This window comes from Chiloscyllium plagiosum, unplaced genomic scaffold (assembly GCF_037043375.1).
Source record: "Chiloscyllium plagiosum isolate Xiang-an unplaced genomic scaffold, Cpla_swu_hap1 HiC_scaffold_46, whole genome shotgun sequence".
Lineage (NCBI taxonomy): Eukaryota > Metazoa > Chordata > Chondrichthyes > Orectolobiformes > Hemiscylliidae > Chiloscyllium > Chiloscyllium plagiosum.
The window spans coordinates 64951603-64973672 of NW_028270184.1; the positions used below are offsets into that span (position 1 = coordinate 64951603).

The window sequence follows — 22070 nt, forward strand, 5'->3', positions numbered from 1 at the left end:
GACACAAAGATTAGCCGGGTGGTTGGCAGTGAAGAAGAAGGCCTTATGTTACAGATGTATACAGATGGAATGGTCAGATGGAAAGTAATCCTGATAAATATGAGGTGATGTACTTTGGAAGAAGGAAACAAAAATAGGGGTATGCAATGAACGGCAGCACACTGGGAAGCTCAGAGGGTGTTTCTCTACAGATCCCTGCATGTGACTGCACAGGTTAACAAGTTAGGGAAAAAGTGAGGATTGCAGATGTTTGAGATCAGAATCACGAAGTGTGGTTCTGGAAAAGGAGTCGGCCAGGTAGAATCCAAAGAACAGGAGAGTCGACGTTTCGAGCATAAGCTTTTCATTAAGGAATAATGGCCACATTCCTGATGAAGAGCTTATTCGCGAAACATCGACGTTCCTGCTTCTCGGATGCTGGCTGATCTGCTGTGCTTTTCCAGCAACACACTTTTTGACTGAGGTTAATAGGTTTGTTAAGAAGGCAGAGGGAATCGTAGGCACAGCCTTCATTCACCAACATTTACATTGTCAGAGCTATACAAGTCGATGGTTAGGCCAAGATGGAATACTGTGTGTAGTTCTGGGAACCTGATTACAGGAAGGATGTAATTGTAGTGGACGGGTGAAGAGCAGATTCACCAGGATGTAACCTGGGATGGAGAATATCAGCTATGGAGAGAGGCTTGGTAAGCTTGGGTTGTTTACTTTGGATCAGAAAAGGTTGAGGGAGAGGTGATTCAGAAGGAGAAGATTACGAGGGAGATTTTCAGAAAGATATTTGCTGGGATTGGAATCTTATGGGATTGTAGCGAATATTTGGACATGGTTTCAGAATGGAACAGCTGGCAGAAAAGAGTGCGTAAAAGTTTTTTGATTTTGATTTTATGAGCAGGTGTATTTTACAGGATAAATACAACAAAATACAGCGAAAAGCTTTCACGTGTTGCCACAAAGTGGTGACATTTTGAATAATTGAAGAAAATGGAATAGACAGAGGATACAGCTTGAAGAGAGTTGATGGGTTGTGAGCCAGCTCCTCACCATGGACCACCCCTGCAACCCAATCCCTCGATGGTAGCTACATCACCATCTACACCAGACCTCAGCAACATTGAAGATGCTGATCCTCAGGCACCATCTTTGCCACTGGGCAGATACTCCTCCATTACCGGCTCATTGCCCACTGTGTCAGACCATTCCAATGTCAGAGACATGTCTCTTACTGATAGACCCACTCATCTATGTTACCACGATGGCCTTCCACTATCCGCTTCATCACCACCAGTGCAGGATCCAATCAGCAACAAGTCTCCAATCCTCAGACATCACCTTTTGCTGCTAGGCCCTATCTCATCCACGTTGACTCTGCTGATGTAGCAGTTGCCAATTCCACATACTGTGCTTGCTACGGAGAAGTAAGTAAGGACTCACTCTCCTCCGCACTGGGCTCAGCTTGAGGACCAAACCCGAGGTCCATTTTGAGGCCACTAAATTACAGAGAGAAAAGTGGGGGAGAAAATAAGGAAAAAGAAGCAGGTGAGAGTGTACAAGCTCCAGCAAAGGAGCCGTTGGACCGGAAACACTGGAATAAAAGGATCCTTTTATTGGAGATGAAGGTTCGTGGAGTATCTTAGGAATATGTTTTTGGGTCCCAGCTATTCGCAAACGTCTCAAACATTTGGTTGACGGAACAAATTGCAATATATCTCAGTCTGCTGTAGGAGAAATTCAATGAGGGGTTTCTCGGCCTTGATGAGAAGGCTCACTGTGTTGAATGACCTACTCCTATCAAGATGTTTCTGTGCAGTCTGTGGGAAAACTGTGTCAATGTTGTCACAATCTCTCAGATGTTAGGAAGGAGGTCATTGCAGTGTCGACAGGACTGTGTTTCCCATTCCCTTTTCTGATAACGAGGCTGGTGCCAGCTCTTCTGTCCGGGTTATCCTTTAAGACCTCGAAGTAATTTGATACAATTGATGGTCTTGCTTGGCTGTTTCAGAGACCATTGAAGAGTTTACCACATGTCTGTGTGTCTGGAGTCACTTTGAAGCCAGACCAGGGAAGCACGGGAGATTCACTTCCTGAACGTACATTTGGGAAGCAAATTGGTGTTTACAATCGACATTGGCTTCAAGGTCACTGTTACTGACACCAAATTTTAGATCTCGACATTTTGTTAATTGCTTTTTACTTCCACCCGCTGCCAGAGCATTAGCCTGGTCTGGATTAGTAATCCAGTGACATTCCCACAACAGCACCATCTGCACATGGGGAGCTATCGGAAATCACACTGAACAGGTAATTTTTGTGCTGCTTGACAGCTATGCCAAAAAGAACTCCCACCCATTTGACTGTCGTGATGGAATTGAGGGGGTGATATTGGTCATACTATAATTATTCTCCTCTTAAGGGGCTTGTCATAGTAATTTTCCACATTGCAGATAGATATCAGATTTGGAACTTGAATGAAACAGCTTCTCGAGGGACATGATTTGTTGTACGTTGTCTTTGTCGTATCTACTATGTTCAGATCTTTCTTCATGTCACATAGTGCGAATGAGATTGTTTGAAAACTGCCATCTGTGGGCATCCTGATGACGTGAAGTGGATCATAGTCTCACCACTTCTGGCTGAGTACGGTGTGAATACTACATCATTGTCTTTTCCACTGATGTGCAGGTCTGTTCCATTATTTAGGATGGGAACATGTGTATGACACTCTCCTGCAGTGAGTTGCTTTATCCATTTATGACTAGATGTGGCAGGACTGCATAGCTTCGATCTGATCTGTTAGTCTTGGGATCATTGTGCCCTATCAGATGTCGGTTCTGCAGTTTGGAATGTAACCAGTCAAGTGCGGTAGCTTTATTGTTTCCCATCAGTTTTTGGTTCACATGGTTTTGACCCTGGCATGTTTACCCACACTCGTCATTGAACCATAGATCAGCTTACTGATAATGGTAGACTGAGGGATTATCCCGGGCATGAAGTTACATATTATAGTTTTATATAATTCTGCTTATGTTGTTGCTGTGGTTTACAGCACCACATGGTTTGAGCTGCAATATCTCCAATGCAGTCCTGCTGCCTGTCCCCCAGTTCACACCGAGACCTATTCACCCATCAGCCCTGCACTCAGTGACCTATTCTGGTTTCTGATATGGTACACGTCCAATTTTATATTCGCATTGCACCGAGGGTTTCTTCATGGTGTCACACTTACAATTCTTCAACACCCTTTAACATATTCATCTGAATACTTGCCTTTCCAGTATGTGCTACCTTCTGTGATTAGATTGAATGCATATCCCTCTGTTTCTCTCCCTGACTAAGAGTAAGAGCTCCGTAAGTGTCAGTGATGCCAGCCTCATGTAGTTTCAGAACCAATGAATATGTGCATCTTGTGTTATCATTCACTTCCTGGTATATGGCGCTCCATGTTAAACAGGGGGTTTGAGCAATGTTGACACACATCTTTGAAACGTCTTGAAAAACAGAAATTGCTGGAGTTGAGTGAAAGTGGAGTTAATCGTTTGGGTCCAGTGATCGTTCTTCAAGACTCACAGTTTCTTTTTTCGTTCTGGTTTCATATTTCCAGTATCCATAGTTATTTGCTTTATTGAAAATGTGTTTTGTTAATTTCTGGAGAAACGCAGCAGATCTGGCAGCATCTACGAAGACAGAGAAACAGAGTTAGCATTTCAAGTCCAATGTGACTCTTCTTCAGAATAGAAAAGGATTGGAAAATGAGCTTTTTAATCCCTTGACAAAGGTAGAGGAGGGGTGATGGGAAACAGAAGGTGTGGAGGCGAAATGCCACTGACGAATGGACTTTGGTTGTGGTAAAAGCGTATCAAATGCGAAATCAATATCAATTACATTGTGAAGGGGGAAATGGTTTCCTTAATTGAGTGCAAGACAAATGATTCACAAACAGGGTAATGTCATTGGGAGACTAGGAGAAGGAATAATGGGGTCAGGCTGTGGAAGTATGGGATTTAATTACAACTCCTTCAGGCTGCAATGTAACAAAGTGCAAAGTGAGATGTTAATCGAGATGGGCTGTGTTTCATTGGAACATTGCAGTAGCCCAGGGTTTAAATGTCAGCATGAGAGCAAGGTAAGTTAATGAAAAACGAAGCAAGGAGAGAGCCAGGGTTATTACCACAGACAGAGTGGAAGTGTTCTGGTTAGTCTCGCCAGTGTGAAGGATATTGCAGTGTGAGCAGCAATGACAGGAGATCGGATTGAAAGAGTATAAGTGAAATGGTGCTTCATCTGGAAGGTGTGTATTGGGTTGTTAAGAATTGATGAATGAGTCAGCGATCTTTTCAAATGTATAAATGTATTTCTTCTTATATGTAGACTACATTGTTCCACAACTTGGAGAGAGTAAGTACTACAGGTGCGGGAGGCCAGAGTTAATAAACCTGGAGCTGGATAAACACAGCAGACCAGACAGAAACAAAGGCAATATTTTGATCTTGGACCTTCCATCAGGACTGGCGAGGGGAAGGGGAGCCCAGAAATGGAGTGATGGGATATGGAAGGGCGAAGGGTATGTATGGTGGTGGTAGGTACATGCAGGTATGAGGTTACTGTGATTGGTCAGTGGGAAGGGTGGAGCGGATATGCGAATGAGAAGATGGACAGGTGTGTCTGATCAGGGAGAAGGGACATGGGATAAGGCTGCAGGTGGAGGGATTTTGAAGCTGCTGCAGTCAACATTGAGGCAATTGGGCTATCAGCTTCAAAGGTAAACTCTCAGGTGGTGCTCCCTGATAATGGACAGGCTATGGATGGGCATGTCACCGGACGAGTGGGAGGGGGAATTAAAATGGATGGGAACTGGAAAGTCGGGTTGATTGTTGCATGCAGAGCATTGATGCCCCACACAGAGCCTGATCCTGGCCCACCGAGCTCGTCTCCAATTCCCGATGTGGTGTCCTCTATGTGGTGTAGACCAAAGAGAGATTCAGGGACATATTCATGGAGCATTTGCTGTCTGCACGCTTTAACCAACCCAGCATTCCAGTTGCCATTCATTTCAATTACTCCACCCCATCCCCGCCCCACTCATCCAGCGACAGGTCCATCCTTGGCCTCCTCTACCGTCAGAGTGAGGCAAAACAGCAACTGGGGAACACAAGCTGATCTTTCAGCTGGAGAGCTTACAGTTCAATGGTCTTAATATTGACTTCACTGGCTTCAAGACCTCTCCAACCACAGCCTTATTGCATGTTCACCTTCCCTGATTTGACCTAAGCTGTCCATCTTTCCATTTGCATATTTGCTTATCCCTTCCCACTGACCAATCACAATATTCCCCTACTTGCAACCCTTATCACCATCCCACCTACCCTTCCACTAACCCCACGCCCCTCCCTCTATTTACTCCCCGGTTCCCCTTTCCCCTCCCCAATCTTGATGAGGTCTTTCAACCTGATACATTGACTTTCCTGTTCCGAGGATGCTGTCTGACCTGCTGTGCTTTTTCAGCTTCATTTGTATTGGCGACATAGTTGCACGTTGAGACCTCCGCAGCAACAGATTTTATTGTGCTTTTTATACATTTAGTTTAGTCTGTTTACTGACAAGCTTATCTCAACATTCCCACTACAGGATCAAGGAAGCAGTCTCTTTGTCACGTATGTTCCTGTCTCCTTCGAACTGATTTCCTTTGTTTCAACCGTATTTTCAAGTCTGCTGTTCACAATAGCATTGAAAATGTAACTCTTGTTATGCTGTAGCTTAATCACACCACGTCCAATATACGTCACAACTTCCTTGTTTTTACATTCCACACATCTATTCATAAATCTGAGGATCCATTAAGTCATTCTACAAACAGTTTCAACTTGCCTGGCCATTTATAATTTCCTGACTTCTGTGTACCTCTCTCCGTAAACTGGGAGGTTACATTTACCAGTCCTCCCTCACTCCAAAGTTTCCTGAAAGCTCACCAGCAATGCCTCCACAATCACCTTCGATATCTCTTTAGAACGACGGGGTGTTGTCCGACTGGTCTCGGTGATTGATCCAACTTCACCTTCCCCAGCACCTTCTCCTTTCTCGTGGTCACTATACTCACCACTATCCCCTGACTGTCTTGAAGTTCTGGTATTTTGCTGGTGTCTTCCACCGTGAGGACTGATGCGAAGTATCTGTTCAATTCCTCTGCCGTTCCATTGCTTCCTGGAACTATTCAAGCTTCATTTTCCAACAGTTCTTTGTTTGTTCTTTACTCCCTGCCTTCCTTGTTATATATAAAAATCTTTCAATGTTGTTTTATATGATTAACAAGCGTAATATCATATTTCACCCTCTCCTCCAATTTGCCGTTATTAGTTGTCTATGCCGGAATTAGTAGGCTTCATATGCTGTCCCTGAGTTCGTTATCACTCACAGCTGCCTTGTCTTCCGCTGAATATCTTTCTTCTTACTTGAATTTTTGAGGTGCAGCTGAATTATCTCCAGAAACTCCTGTCATTGCTGCTTCACCATATTCCCGTGCTCAGCTCCCCTTCCAATTAACTCTGGCCAACTCCTCCCTCATTTCTTTTTAGTTACATTACTCAATTATAAGACATCTCATCCAAAAGTGAGCAACAGATGTAAACTTAAGGAGGGAGATTTGAGACATGAGCACGAAGAACAATTGGAAGAGTTATTAACTAGATCAAAAGAGAGAGAGAGAGAGTGAATATAGACATGGAGATGTAAAAATAGAGAAGTCTACATGATTGATAGAAGTAGATGTACTTCTGTATTTGGTTTGACAATTCCTGTGTGCTGTGGTCCTTTGTAAAGAGTATGTGCAACAGTTTAATATGTTGAAATGCTGGCTCTGATGCCAGAACTTTTATCTCCATAAATAAGACAGGCATCAGCTGTCGACAGAACCCAGCAGGCGAATGAATATGTTTCCCGATAGAAAATAGATTAACTGAAATAAATTGGAACAACCGAAGCAGGGATTTATGACATACATCGTGATAAGAATTAGAGATTAGGTCTGGGAATGCAAGAAAGGGGCACGAGGCAGAGGGTACGTTGAGAGAAGGGCAACATTACATATCAGCTGAAGAAACATATTAATGTTTTATAAATTTTGTACATCGCATTCATCATGTTTGTTAACTATGTCTCTCTTGTTCATTCTGCTTATGTTGCACACATCTGAACAATCTTATCAATCTACACACACACACACACACACACACACACCAATCATTGTTCGGTCATTCCATTTCAAATTATCCTGATTTGTTTACACTGTCACTAGTCATTCCTTATTCTGAATATATTCTGTGTCATTCTCTACATTTTAGATTAGATTACTTACAATGTGGAAACAGGCCCTTCGGCCCAACAAGTCCACACCGACCCGCCGAAGCGTAACCCACCCATACCCCTACATTTACCCCTTTACCTAACACTACGGGCAATTTAGCATGGCTAATTCACCTGACTTGCACATCTTTGGACTGTGGGAGGAAACCGGAGCCCCCGGAGGAAACCCACGCAGACACGGGGAGAACGTGCAAACTCCACACAGTCAGTCGCCTGAGTCGGGAATTGAACCCGGGTCTCTGGCGCTGCGAGGCAGCAGTGCTAACCACTGTGCCACCGTGCCGCCCACTACACATTTTATTTTATTCTGTCTGTCAAGAAGACATTGGGGATTGGGGGGATGTCACTTTACCCTTCACCAGTCTCCACAGCCGCTGTCTTCTATTCCTTTCTGTTTCTTAACCCATGAAAAATACAAATTGTGTCTGACCCTTGAATCCCAATAAACAGGTCAATTTTAAACAGAACATTTACTTTTGGGCTAAGGCTAAAAAAACTTTAAAAAGGCATACAAACTGCAGTAAGATGTTTGCATCATTACAAGCAAATTACTTAATTGCATTGTGAAATGATAAACAATTAACTGAAAGAGCTCTGAGAGTAAAATCCAGCGAAATCCGTATTTCTTGTGTATGTTCTGGGCAGTTATACCCAGAGACAGTTTTTATTTTGAAAGTTATTGTGGTGGAGGAGACTTCAGTTTAGTAACAACATCTCAATGGCGCAGTGTACTGATGATTATTCAGGCAGGTTACTATCCTATCCTCGCTATTGTTAGTGTTCCTGGTGAGCCTATCTCTGCCCATTTACTAATTCTCTAACCTGTTGTGAATGTCCTTGTTTTCTCTGTAATGTATATTTGGCAAAGATCCAAACTACTGTCTTCGCTTTCAATCACAAACTCCATTTCTATTCCATGAATTTTATATCCTTCACTTACAAACATCTGAGGAGAAACAAAAGTGTTCATAACCACGATTACCCCATATTGTCCTGAGCTGATTTCTATCTCAAATTCCGTCTACCACAAACCCTGTCCACTCCCACCTTCACAATATCCCCACTCTGCCTCATCCCTGTTTCTGAATAAACCATCATCCGCACCTTTCCAGTTACAATTCTCTTCTGGCAACTCTTCTTGTTACACATATTTTGATTGCAAACTTTTTCTACCCTCGACCTGTCCTAAACCAAGTGCAAGGTGTGAAGTCAGTTTGATTTTAAAATGAGTTGGTCACAGCTTTGTATCATCTGTTTCAGCATAACCTGTAACTTCGCACGAGAGAGAGGACTATGCTGTCAGTGATCAGGAAGTGACAGTTCATTGAATTGTTTTGATTCTAGAACTTTCTGAGCAGGAGTGGGTGTCACGTCCAACATCTCCCAATTGCATTGTTCCAATTTATTCACACAGTGACGGAGCATCTCTGCCTCCTGCTGAGGGTAATACCTTCATGCTGTCTCAACAACGGAAGTTACAGAAAATCTTCCAGAAATACTATGGGACAGACTGACCGGTGAAAATAAGAAACCGTGCTTGATTCGACTACATAAACACTAAGTAAATTGAAGGTTGGCAAGTTACTGCACCAAATGAGTTCCATCCCAGAGTTTTCAGGGAAATGGCAATACAGCAAGTGAAAGAGTTATAGAGTCATACAGGACAGAAACAGGCCCTTCGGTCTAACCAGTCCATGTTGAGTATTCCAATCCAAACTAACTTAGTCCCACCTGCCCGCACTTGGCCCATATCCCTCCAAACCTTTCCTTTTCATGTACGTATCCAAATGTCTTTTAAATGTTATAATGACAAGGAAGAAGTATTGATTAGCTTTCAAAATTCTTGAAACTCTGGAAATTATGGTTCCTGCAGACGGGAAAGTAGCTATTGCAATCCTAAATATTTAAAACCGGAGTGGTGGGGGAAACAAAAAAGAACGTGTACGTTGCTGTCACGTCTGAGAAAAATATTAGAACCTTCTGCGAGAAATTTTATAACTCGACACTTGGGAAATCATGGTGTGACTTGGTAGAGTCAGCTTAGATTTAGAAACCGGAAATCATCGTTGGGAAACCTGTGGAGTTTGTATTAGTTGATGCATCCACAAAAGGGAACCAGTGAGAGTGGCGTACTTGAATTTGCAGAATGTTTTTTTACATTGTTGCTAACAAGTGATCGAAGAAAGTTAGAGTACATTGATAAGTTGCGGACGGGGAAGCTGGATACACCACATGGATTGAGGATCGGTTAGTGGAAGCAATACTGAGCTTCTTGCACTGTATGTACCGAAGGTAGTTACTCATGAAATATCACATGTTTCGGTGTTTGAACCACAACAATTTGCAAGGCATAGAAATGATTTGGATGCGAGAATTAAACAGCATGTATCTCATTTTGCATTGATGAAATGGTACAAGGTTGAGAAGTGTTGTTTTTCAAAAGGACCTGAATGTCTTTGATCGTGAATCACAATAAAAAGCACCTCCAAGGGCGTGAAGTATTGAGCATCTTATATGGTATGTTGCTCTTCATTGTAATATGATTCAAGTGCATAAGTAAAGCCGTCTTCCTGTATTTGTAGGGCTTTCGTGAGAGAGTATTTGGGGCGTTGTGAACAGATATGATCTCCTTTGTAAGGCATGATCTCATTAACACAGACACAGCTCAAACAATATTACCAGTCTAACCCATGAGATGAAGACACCATGAGGAGACAGTGATGGAACTGAGTATTTAATCTGTGGTGCTATGAGACAAGGAAGGATGATTATGTTGGGTTATCGACGATCACATATTTGCAAAAGAGACACTGCTGGGTGAGAAATAATTAACTTATTAGATTTATTGTCACATGTGCCTAAGTCCAGTGAAAGCTATATTTGCGAGCAGTACAGGCAGATGACAGTAAGCAAGGACACCCAGATTAAGGGTTGAAAAATAAACTTGGACGGAGTAAGACGTACAGGTTACAATGCGCAGGACATTCAAAAACACGATCAACATGAAAAAGATCAACATTATTTGGAGTTAAATAGCCCATTCGTCAGTCTATTATAGTATTCCTAATACATTATATGCGTCAATGAACTCTCCCCAAATTAATGTGCCGTCGGATTGAGGTCATAAAAGAAGAATTGAGGGAGTTAGGAACCAAGTTAAAAAAATAGGACCTCAGAGGTAGTAATATCAGGATTGCTACCGGTGTCAAGTGCTCGTCAGAATAGGAATGATCGAATAATCAGGAAGAATGTGTGGATTGAGAGATAGGGCAGGAGGGAGGGGTCCAGATATTTGGGATATTGCGACCGGTTCTGGGGGAGGTGGGACAATTACAAATTGGACGGTCTACATCTGGGTAGGACTGGAGCAAATGTCCTAGGGGGTGCTTTTGCTAACGCTGTTGAGGAGGTTTAAACTAATGTGGCAGGGGATCGGAAAACAAGTGAGGAGGTTGGTGAACAGAAAGGAGGTAGTAACTAAAGCCGAAGGAACTCGATGATGAAATCAGCTTGGCTGAGGGGAAGAGGAAGCAAGAAGCGGAGAATGAACACAGAGGGACTGGCAGTTTTAATGCACGAAGTACAGCAGATAAGGCAGATGAACTTAGGGTTTGGAATAGTACTGGGAATGTAATGTTATTGCTATTACTGAGACGTGGTTGAGGGAAGGTCGTGATTGGCAATTAAATACTCCAGGACATTAATGTTTCAGGCGGGGTAGATAGGAAGGTAAAGGGGGTGGAAGAGAAGCGTTACTGGCCAAAGAACATATCACAGCTGTGCTGAAGGAGTGCAACATGGAAGATTCGAGCAGTGAGGCAATGTGGGCAGAGCTCAGAAATAGAAAGAGTGCGGTAACAATGCTGGGATTGGACTACAGGCCTCCCAACACCGAGCATGAGACAGAGGTACGAATATGCAGATAGATCACAGAAAGATGTAGGAGCAACAGGATGGTGGTTATAGGAGACTTTAATTTTCCCAACATAGACAGGAATTCACTTATTGTTAGAGGTCTAGATGGAGCATTGCTTTGGGAATAATGATCACAATTCCATTAATTTTACAATAGTCATGGACAAAGATGAGAGTGGTCCTAAAGAAAGAGTGTAACACTGGAGGAAGGCCAACTACATCAAAATTCGGCAGGAGCTTGGAAACGTAGTTCGGGAATAGCTGTTTCAAGGGAAATCCACATTTGATATGTGGGAGGATTTTGTAGAGAGGTTAATTAGTGTTCAGGAGAGATATGTTCCTGTGAAAATGATGGATAGAAATAGCAAGGTTAGGAAACCATGGGTGGCAAGTGATATTGTGAGACTAGCTAAGCGGAAAAAGGATGTGCACATAATGTCTGGGCGAATGAAGACAGAGGAAGCCTTAGACGAATATTGTGAGTGTAGAACCAATCTGAAATGAGGAATCAGGAGGGCTAAAAGGGGTCATGAGATATCTTTAGCGAGTAGGATTAAGGAAAACCTCAACGCTTTTTGTTCACATATCAAGAGCAAGAGGATGACTAGAGAAAGCGTGGACCCACTCAAGGACAAAGTAGGACAATAAGAGTGGTGGAGTAGCAGACAGTGAAAGGGACACATTTTGCAAGATCCAATTCAAGAGCGAACTATACAGTAAATGGAAACGTCCTGGGGAAAATTGATGTACAAAGATATCCAGGTGTTCAGGTCCATTGTTCCCTGAAGGTAGCAAGCCAGATCAGCAGAGTGGTCAAGAAGGCATACGGCTTGCTTTCCTTCATTGGATGGGGTATTTAATATAAGAGCTGGCGGATCATGTTACAGCTGTATAAGACTTTAGTTCAGCCACATTTGGAATACTGCATACAGTCTGGTCGCCACATTAGCCAAACTATGTGAATGCTTTGGAGAGGGTGAGAGGAGGTTCACCATAATGTTGCCTGGTATGGAGGGTGCCAGCCATGAAGAGAGTTTAAATAAATTAGGATTATTTTCATTCGAAAGACGGTTGTTAAGGGGGGACCTGATCCCTGGATGGCAAGGAGTATTGAGGCTCTGATAAGGAAAATCAAGAAGGTATACATTGGGTTTAAGATATCGTGCTCAAGTCAACCCTTAGATGACTATACACAGTGTAGAAGTATCCTTAAGATGGGAATCAGAAGCCCAGAACAAGGGCATGCGATGGATATCTCAGAAAAGGTTAAATATAACCCAAGAGGTTCTCTAACTACATTAAGTGTTGAAGCGTGGCTCGGGAGAGAATTGGTCCCCTTAACGATCAGCATGGTCATCCTTGTGTGGAATCACCAGGATGTGGGGGAATTGTTTAATGAATATTTCTCCTCCATGTTTACTAAAGAGAAAGTCATGCATACTAAGGAAATAAGGGAAACAAGTGGGAATGTTTTGGTCCACATACATGTTACCAGAGTGGAGGTATTTGCTACCTTAAAGCACAATAAGGTGAATACGTCCTCTGGGTAAGAACATGTCCATCCTCGGATGTTATGGGAGGCCAGTGATGAAATTGTAGAGGCCCTTGCAGAGATTTTTGCTTCATGTTTAAACTGGAGAGGTTCCATTGCTTAAGAAATGTAGCAAAGACAAACCAGGGAGCTCTTGGTCAGTGAGTGTAATATCAGTGTTAGGCAAGTTATTGGAGTGGATAATGAGAGACAGGATGAAGCAACATTTGGAAATTCAAGGTCTGATTAGGAATAATCAGCATTGATTTGTGTGCGGGAACTCATGTCTGACAAATCTTTTAAAGTGTTTCAATGAGGTAACCGCGAGAATAGATAAGGTAGGCCAATGGATGATCTGTATACGGACTTTAGTAAGACTTTTGTCAAGGTCCCATGCGGCAGGTTAGTCAGTGTGTTTAGGTGACATGGGATCCAGAGAGAGCTAGCTAATTAGATCCAAAGTTTGACTCCATGGTAGGAAGCAGAGGGTGATGATTGAATATTACTTCTCAGACTGAAGGCCTGGTGTGGCTAATGGTGTGCCAAAGGTGTCGGTGCTGAGACCTTTGTTATTTGTTATTTATATAAATGACCTGAATGTGAATGTACATGGTATGATGAGGACCATAAGGCATAGGAGCAGAAATTGAAATATTCAGCCCATCGAGTCTGCTCCACGATTCAGTCATGGCTGTTAAGTTTCTCAACCCCATTCTTCTGCTTTCTCGCCATAACCCTTGACCCCCTTGACAATCAAAAACCTGTCCATCTCAGTCTTATATATACTCAGTAACCTGGCCTCCACAGCCTTCTGTGGCATTGAATTCCATGGATTCCCCACTTTCTGGCTGAAGACGTTTCTCTTTATCTCCATTCTAAAAGCTGTTCCTTTTACTTGAAGGCTGTGCCTTCGGGTTAGAACATAGAACATAGAACAATACAGCACAGAACAGGCCCTTCGGCCCACGATGTTGTGCCGAACTTCTAACCTAGATTAAGTACCCATCCATGTACCTATCCAAATGCCGCTTAAAGGTCGCCAATGATTCCGACTCCACCACTCCCACGGGCAGCGCATTCCATGCCCCCACCACTCTCTGGGTAAAGAACCCACCACTGACATCTCCCCTATACCTTCCACCCTTCACCTTAAATTTATGTCCCCTTGTAACACTCTGTTGTACCTGGGGAAAAAGTTTCTGACTGTCTACTCTATCTATTCCTCTGATCATCTTATAAACCTCTATCAAGTCACCCCTCATCCTTCGCCGTTCCAACGAGAAAAGGCCGAGAACTCTCAACCTATCCTCGTACGACTTCCTCTCCATTCCAGGCAACATCCTGGTAAATCTTCTCTGCACCCTCTCCAAAGCTTCCACATCTTTCCTATAGTGAGGCGACCAGAACTGCACACAGTACTCCAACTGTGGCCTAACCAAAGTCCTGTACAGCTGCAACATCACTTCACGACTCTTGAATTCAATCCCTCTGCTAATGAACGATAATACTCCATAGGCCTTCTTACAAACTCTATCCACCTGAGTGGCAACCTTCAAAGATCTATGTACATAGACCCCAAGATCCCTCTGTTCCTCCACCTGACTAAGAACCCTACCATTAACCCTGTATTCCGCATTCTTATTTGTTCTTCCAAAATGGACAACCTCACACTTGGCAGGGTTGAACTCCATCTGCCACTCCTCAGCCCAGCTCTGCATCATATCTAAGTCCCTCTGCAGCCGACAACAGCCCTCCTCACTGTCCACAACTCCACCTATCTTCGTATCATCTGCAAATTTACTGACCCACCCTTCGACTCCCTCATCTAAGTCATTAATAAAAATTACAAACAGCAGAGGAGCCAGAACTGATCCCTGCGGAACTCCACTTGTAACTGGGCTCCAGGCTGAGTATTTACCATCTACCACCATTCTCTGCCTTCGACCGGTTAGCCAGTTTTCTATCCAATTGGCCAAATTTCCCTCTATCCCATGCCTCCTGACTTTCCGGTTCTAGTCTCTCCTACAAATGGGAACATCTTCACAACATTCATTCTGTCCAGACTATTCAGTATTCAGTATGTTTCAATTAGATCTCCCTTCATCCTTCTAAAATCCATTGTGTATAGATCCAGAGTCTTCACAGGTTCCTCATATGTTAAGTTTTTCATTCCTGGGACCATTCTCGTGAAACTCCTTTGAACACGTTCCAAGGCCAGCACATTGTTCTGAGATATGCGGCCCAAAACTGCACAACATACTCCAAGTACTCTCAAGAAGGTTACTACATTTACAGATGATACAAAATTAGAAGGTATTTTTGATAGCAATGAACATTATCAGAAATTATAGAATGATTTTCATCTGATGAGGAACTGATCTGAAGATTGGCAACTGCAATTCAGTACAGAAAAGTGTGAAGTGTTACGTTTTGGAAAGTAAAACAAAGATAGGAATTAGACAGTAAGTGGTTAGGTTCTGAGGAGTGTTGTGGCACACAGGACCACAAGTCCATATTTCATTAAAAGTGGCATCACGTGTAGACAGGGTGGTGAAGAAGGCATTTAGCATGCTGACCTTCATCATTCTTGACATTGAATGTAGGAGTTGGCACATTATGCTACCATTCTATAAGTCATTGGTGAGGCCACACTTGTGTACAGTTTTGGTCAACGTGTTAACCTGAAGAGAGTGCAAAGAAGTTTGACAAGGATATTGTCAGGAGTAATAGGCCTCATTTATAGAGAGGGGTGGGCCAGGTTCGGATATCATCCCTTAGAATGTAGGAGAATGAGGGGGTGACCTTCTGGAGATGTGTAATATCACGAGGGACATGGATAGGATGAATGCAGATAGTCATTTTCCCAGCAATGAGGCATTGAAAACTACAGAGCATAGGTTTAAGGTGAGAAGGTGCAGATTTAAGAAGACCTGAGGAGTCAACTCGTCATGCAGAGAGTGTTTTTGGAATGGAATGGGTTGCCAGAGAGAGTGGGTGAGGCAGATACACTAGCAACATGTAAAAAAAATGAAAAGGTAAATAGATGGGAAGAGTTTAGAGCGATATGGTTCAAATGTGGGCAGTTCTCATGCTCGGTCACTCTATGATTCAATGACACTCCAGTTAAGTAGATTACTGTTGTTTATCCTTCTGTCACAACCTTCTCATGACGCACGAAATACTGTTTCTGATGAAAGTTTGCACACTGACGTACCCTGTCTGTATCACATTGCAGACTTTCTACCAACACTTGGCAATTATCTTGGTTCTGAGCGTCAATCCAGTGAGTCCCTTCATCCAAAAGCATTGACATAGCTTGGAAATACTTGATGACCTCACACTGACCCCACAGGCACTTCACCAATTTACAGCTTTCCAACCTGAAAACAAATGCTATTTATTTACTGCTTTCTATTTGCTGATAGTTTCAGAAGGATCCCCTGTTCCTGTGAAGTAGCCTCAAATGGTTGCATGACCTCATCCTGTACCGTGTAATGTCCTCAAGGGGCCGAATGATTTCAACCTATTTCTATGTGGCTCTGGAGAAGGGCAGAATGCCCTTCTGCTATCTCGATGTACCGATCCTGACTAGCTGAATGGGATCTTCCTCTTCCGCTGTAAAAGCGTTGCTGGGTTGCGTGAGAGAGGAACACATGAGTTAGGAGCAGCCGGTGGCCATTCAGCCCTTTGAGCCTGCTGCACCATTCCGAATGCTTATCGTTTATGTAAGTGTGGCTGATTATCCCTTTCCTGTCTGTTTTCCTGTTCATCAAAACCATCTGGAACCCAGTCTTGAATGTTTTCAGTAACCCAGTCCTCACTGCACATTAGGAATGAGAACACCATGGATCGCACAACCATAAACAGAAAGGGCCATCTTTATCTCAGTCGGAAGTGGGAATGCCTTATTCTGAAAGTCTGTTCACCTCAAACCAATCACCACTCTTTTGGAACGTAAGGTTACAATAATTAGGAGAAGACATCAAACCTACAACCCCTATAACCTGTCCACCTTTCCATTAACTTCCTTCAAAGAAATGCCAAATTCAACCTCCACTGAACACGCAGGAAGGCAATATCAGACAACACAAGATATTAAGAGGATTGGAAAATGAAGAGAATTAATCCACTGGAACACAAAGTCTGCTGTGCTAGTTGATCACCGCTGAAATATTCACGAGCTTTCTCCTACTGACCATTGGTCACCTTATTACTGAAAAATGTATCTATCTCCGTTTTAAAGAAACGACTGTGCCTGTCAGTGTGTGGGTGCTTCTTTGTCGTATTGTTTGCGATTATTTTTATTTGTTCATTTATGGTCAACATAAAATACAATATAAAATATGTACAGTTGCAGAGCACAGGCGCCATTCAACTTTACTTAAAATACACAAAAAGAAAACTAAAAATGCATTCACTTTTTCTTTCTCCATTGCTACAGTCTATATACGGACGACACCACCCAGACCGAATCACTGCCAGAGGAACAGTCCGGGCTACACCAGCCCATGCCATGTCACTGTCAGAGGGACACTCCGGGCTACACAAGCCCACACCATGTCATAGTCAGGGTACAGACCGGACCTATACCAGCCCACACCATGTGACTGTCAGTGGGTCATCTGGGGCTACAGCAGCCCACACCATGTGACTGTCAGAGGGAAACACGGCGCTACAGCAGCCCACACCATGTCACTGTCAGCGGGACACTCCGGGTTATACCACCCCACACCATGTCACTCTCAGTGGGACACACCGGGTTACACCACCCCACACCATGTCACTCTCAGCGGGACACTCCGGGTTATACCACCCCACACCATGTCACTGTCAGAGTGACACACCGGGTTATACCACCCCACACCATGTCACTGTCAGAGTGACACACCGGGTTATACCACCCCACACCATGTCACTCTCAGCGGGACACACCGGATTATACCACCCCACACCATGTCACTCTCAGCGGGACACACCGGGTTACACCAGCCCTCACCATGTCACTCTGAGCGGGACACACCGGGTTAAACCACCCCACACCATGTCACTGTCAGCGGGACACTCCGGGTTATACCACCCCACACCATTTCACTGTCAGCGGGACACACCGGGCTACACCAGCCCTCACCATGTCACTCTCAGCGGGACACTCCGGGTTACACCACCCACACTATGTCACTCTCAGCGGGACACTCCGGGTTATACCACCCCACATCAGGTCACTGTCAGGGGGACTCTCCGGGCGACAGCAGCTCGCATCACGTCACTGTTAGGGGGAACACTCCGGGTTACAACAGTCCACACCATGTGACTGTCAGTGGGAAACACGGCGCTACAGCAGCCAACACTATGTGAATTTCAATAGGACATCCGAGGCTATAACAACCCAACACCATGTCACTGCCAGGGGGACAGTCCGGGCGACACCAGCTCGCATCATGTCACTGTTAGGGGGACACGACGGCTTTCACCAGCCCACACCACGTCACTGTTAGGGGGACACTCCAGGTTACCCCAGCACATGCAATGTCACTGTTAGTGGGACACCAGGCTACACCAGCTCGCACCATGTCACTCTCAGTGGGACACACCGGGATATACCTACAACACCATGTCACTGTCAGTACGATAATCCAGGTTACACCAGCCCACGCCATGTCACTCTCAGGGGAACACTCCGGGTTACACCAGGCCACACCATGTCGCTGTGAGGGGGACACTCCGGGATACACATAACAAACCATGTCACTGTCAGCACGACACTCCGGGTTAAACCAGCTCACGCCATGACACTGTTAGGGTGACACTCCGGGCTACACTAGCCCAAAAACTGTCACTGTCAGGGGGGCACGTCTGGCTACAGCAGCCCACACCATGTCACTGTCAGGGATACACACTGGTTTACACCAGCCCACACCGTGTCACTGTCAGGGCGACACTCCAGGTTACACCAACCCACACCAAGTCCCTGTCAGGGGCACACTCCGTGTTACCTTTGAGGAGAAAGTGAGGTCTGCAGATGCTGGAGATCAGAGCTGGAAATGTGTTGCTGGAAAAGCGCAGCAGGTCAGGCAACGGAGTGAGTGGAGGGCTGCGCGTTCCGAGGGTGAGAGGTTGGAATGGGTGAGAGGGGTGGGGGAGTTCAGGTGGCGGTTAATATCGTGCCGGCAGTTGGCGATATTAACCATCATCTCCCAGACTGTCCATAACCTCATCACCTCGGGGGATCTCCCATCCACCGCCTCCAACCTCATAGTCCCACAACCCCGCACCTCCCGCTTCTATCTCCTGCCCAAAATCCACAAACCTGACTGCCCCGGCCGACCCATTGTCTCCGCCTGCTCCTGCCCCACCGAACTCATCTCCGCATACCTTGACACCGTCCTGTCCCCCTTAGTCCAAGAACTCCCCACCTACGTTCGGGACACCACCCATGCCCTCCACCTGCTCCATGATTTTCGCTTCCCCGGTCCACAACGCCTTATTTTCACCATGGACATCCAGTCCCTGTACACCTCCATCCCCTATCACGAAGGACTCAAAGCCCTCCGCTTCTTTCTTTCCCGCCGTACCGACCAGTACCCTTCCACTGACACCCTCCTTCGACTGACTGAACTGGTCCTCACTCTGAACAACTTCTCTTTCCAATCCTCCCACTTCCTCCAAACGAAAGGAGTAGCCATGGGCACCCGCATGGGCCCCAGCTATGCCTGCCTCTTCGTAGGATATGTGGAACAATCCATCTTCCGCAACTACACTGGCCTCACCCCCCACCTTTTCCTCCGCTACATCGATGACTGTATCGGCGCCGCCTCGTGCTCCCACGAGGAGGTTGAACAGTTCATCCACTTCACCAACACCTTCCACCCCGAACTCAAATTCACCTGGACAGTCTCATATTCCTCCCTCCCCTTCCTCGACCTTTCTATCTCTATCTCAGGCGACCGAATCAACACGGACATCTACTACAAACCGACCGACTCCCACAGCTACCTAGACTACACCTCCTCCCATCCTGCCCCCTGTAAAAACGCCATCCCATTCTCCCAATTCCTTCGACACCGCCGCATCTGCTCCCAGGAGGACCAGTTCCAAAAACGCACAACCCAGGTGGTCTCCTTCTTCAAGGACCGCAATTTCCCCCCCGACGTGGTCGACGATGCCCTCCACCGCATCTCTTCCACTTCCCGCTCCTCCGCGCTTGAGCCCCGCCCCTCCAACCGCCAACAGGACAGAACCCCACTGGTCCTCACCTACCACCCCACCAACCTCCATGTACAGCGCATAATCCGCCGTCATTTCCGCTACCTCCAAACGGACCCCACCACCAAGGATATATTTCCCTCCCCTCCCCTATCAGCATTCCGTAAAGACCACTCCCTCCGTGACTCACTCGTCAGATCCACACACCCCACCAACCCAACCTCCACTCCCGGCACCTTCCCCTGCAACCGCAGGAGGTGCAAGACTTGCGCCCACACCTCCTCCCTCACCTCCCTCCAAGGCCCCAAAGGAAGCTTCCATATCCGCCACAGATTCACCTGCACCTCCACACACATCATCTATTGCATCCTCTGCACCCGATGTGGCCTCCTCTATATTGGGGAGACAGGCCGGCTACTTGCGGAGCGTTTCAGAGAACACCTCTGGGACACCCGGACCAACCAACCCAACCACCCTGTAGCTCAACATTTCAATTCCCCCTCCCACTCCACCAAGGCTATGCAGGTCTTTGGACTCCTCCATCGTCAGAGCACAACAAAACGACGGTTGGAGGAAGAACGCCTCATCTTCCGCCTAGGAACCCTCCAACCACAAGGGATGAACTCGGATTTCACCAGTTTCCTCATTTCCCCTCCCCCCACCCTGTCTCAGTCAAATCCATCGAATTCAGCACCGCCTTCCTAACCTGCAATCTTCTTCCCGACCTCTCCGCCCCCACCCCAGTCTGACCTATCACCCTCACCTTGACCTCTTTCCACCTATCACATTTCCGACGCCCCTACCCCAAGTCCCTCCTCCCTACCTTTTATTTTAGCCTGCTGGACAAACTTTCCCCATTCCTGAAGAAGGGCTTATGCCCGAAACGTCGATTCTCCTGTTCCCTGGATGCTGCCTGACCTGCTGCGCTTTTCCAGCAACACATTTCCAGCTCACACTCCGTGTTACACCAGACCACACCATGTAACTGTCAAGGGACTCTCTGGGCGACACCAGCCCAAACCATGACTCTGTCATGGGGACACACCGGGCTACACTAGCCCACACCATGTCACTGTCACGGCGACACACAGGGCTACACCAGCCCCCACCATGTCATTGAGGAGAAAGTGAGGTCTGCAGATGCTGGAGATCAGAGCTGAAAATGTGTTGCTGGAAAAGCGCAGCAGGTCAGGCAGCATCCAGGGAACAGGAGAATCGACGTTTCTGGCATAAGCCCTTCCTGAAGAAGGGCAACACCAGCCCATACCATGTTACTGTCAGGAGGACACTCCGGGTTATGCAATTCACACCATGTCACTGTCAGGGGGACAGACCCGACTACACCAGCTTAAATCTTGTAACCGTCAAGAGGACACACCTGGCAACACCAGCCCACATCGTTTCACTATCAGGAGGACACTCCGGGCTACTTAACATCCCCCATGTCACTCTCAGGACGACACTCAGCGTTACAAAAGCCCACACTCACAGAGTGACAGTCTGGGCTACACCAGTCCACGCCATGTCACTGTCAGGGGGACACTCCGGGCTACACCAGCATATAATATGTCACGGTCAGGGGGACACTCGGAGCACTACAAGTTTATACCATGTTTCTGTCAGGAGGACACTCCGGGTTACACCAGCGCACACCATCTCACTCTCAGGGCTACACACCGGGCTACATCAGCCCACACCTTGTCACTGTCAGGGGGACACTCGGGTTACACCCGCTCACATCATGTCACTGCCAGGTGTACACTCCGGGTTACATCAGCCCACACCATGTCACTCTCAGAGGGACTCTCCAGGCTACACCAGGCCACACCATGTCACTGTCAGTAGGACACTTCGGGTTATACCAGCCCACACTATTTCACCATCAGGGGGACACTCCGGACTCCTCCAGATCACAGGATGTCATAGTCAGGGGGACGCTCCAGGCTACACCAGCCCATAACATGTCACTCTCAGGGGGACACTCTGGGCAACACCAGCCCATACCAGTTTACTGTCACGAGGACACTCCGGGTTACACCAGCCCACACCATGTCACTCTCAGGTC

The 22070-nt window shown here is 45.9% G+C and overlaps 1 pseudogene; it reads left to right on the top strand.

The window, feature by feature from the left end:
• LOC148136361 (putative G protein-coupled receptor 139) overlaps positions 1 to 22070 on the top strand; it is an 86603-nt pseudogene that overhangs the window by 32245 nt on the left and 32288 nt on the right.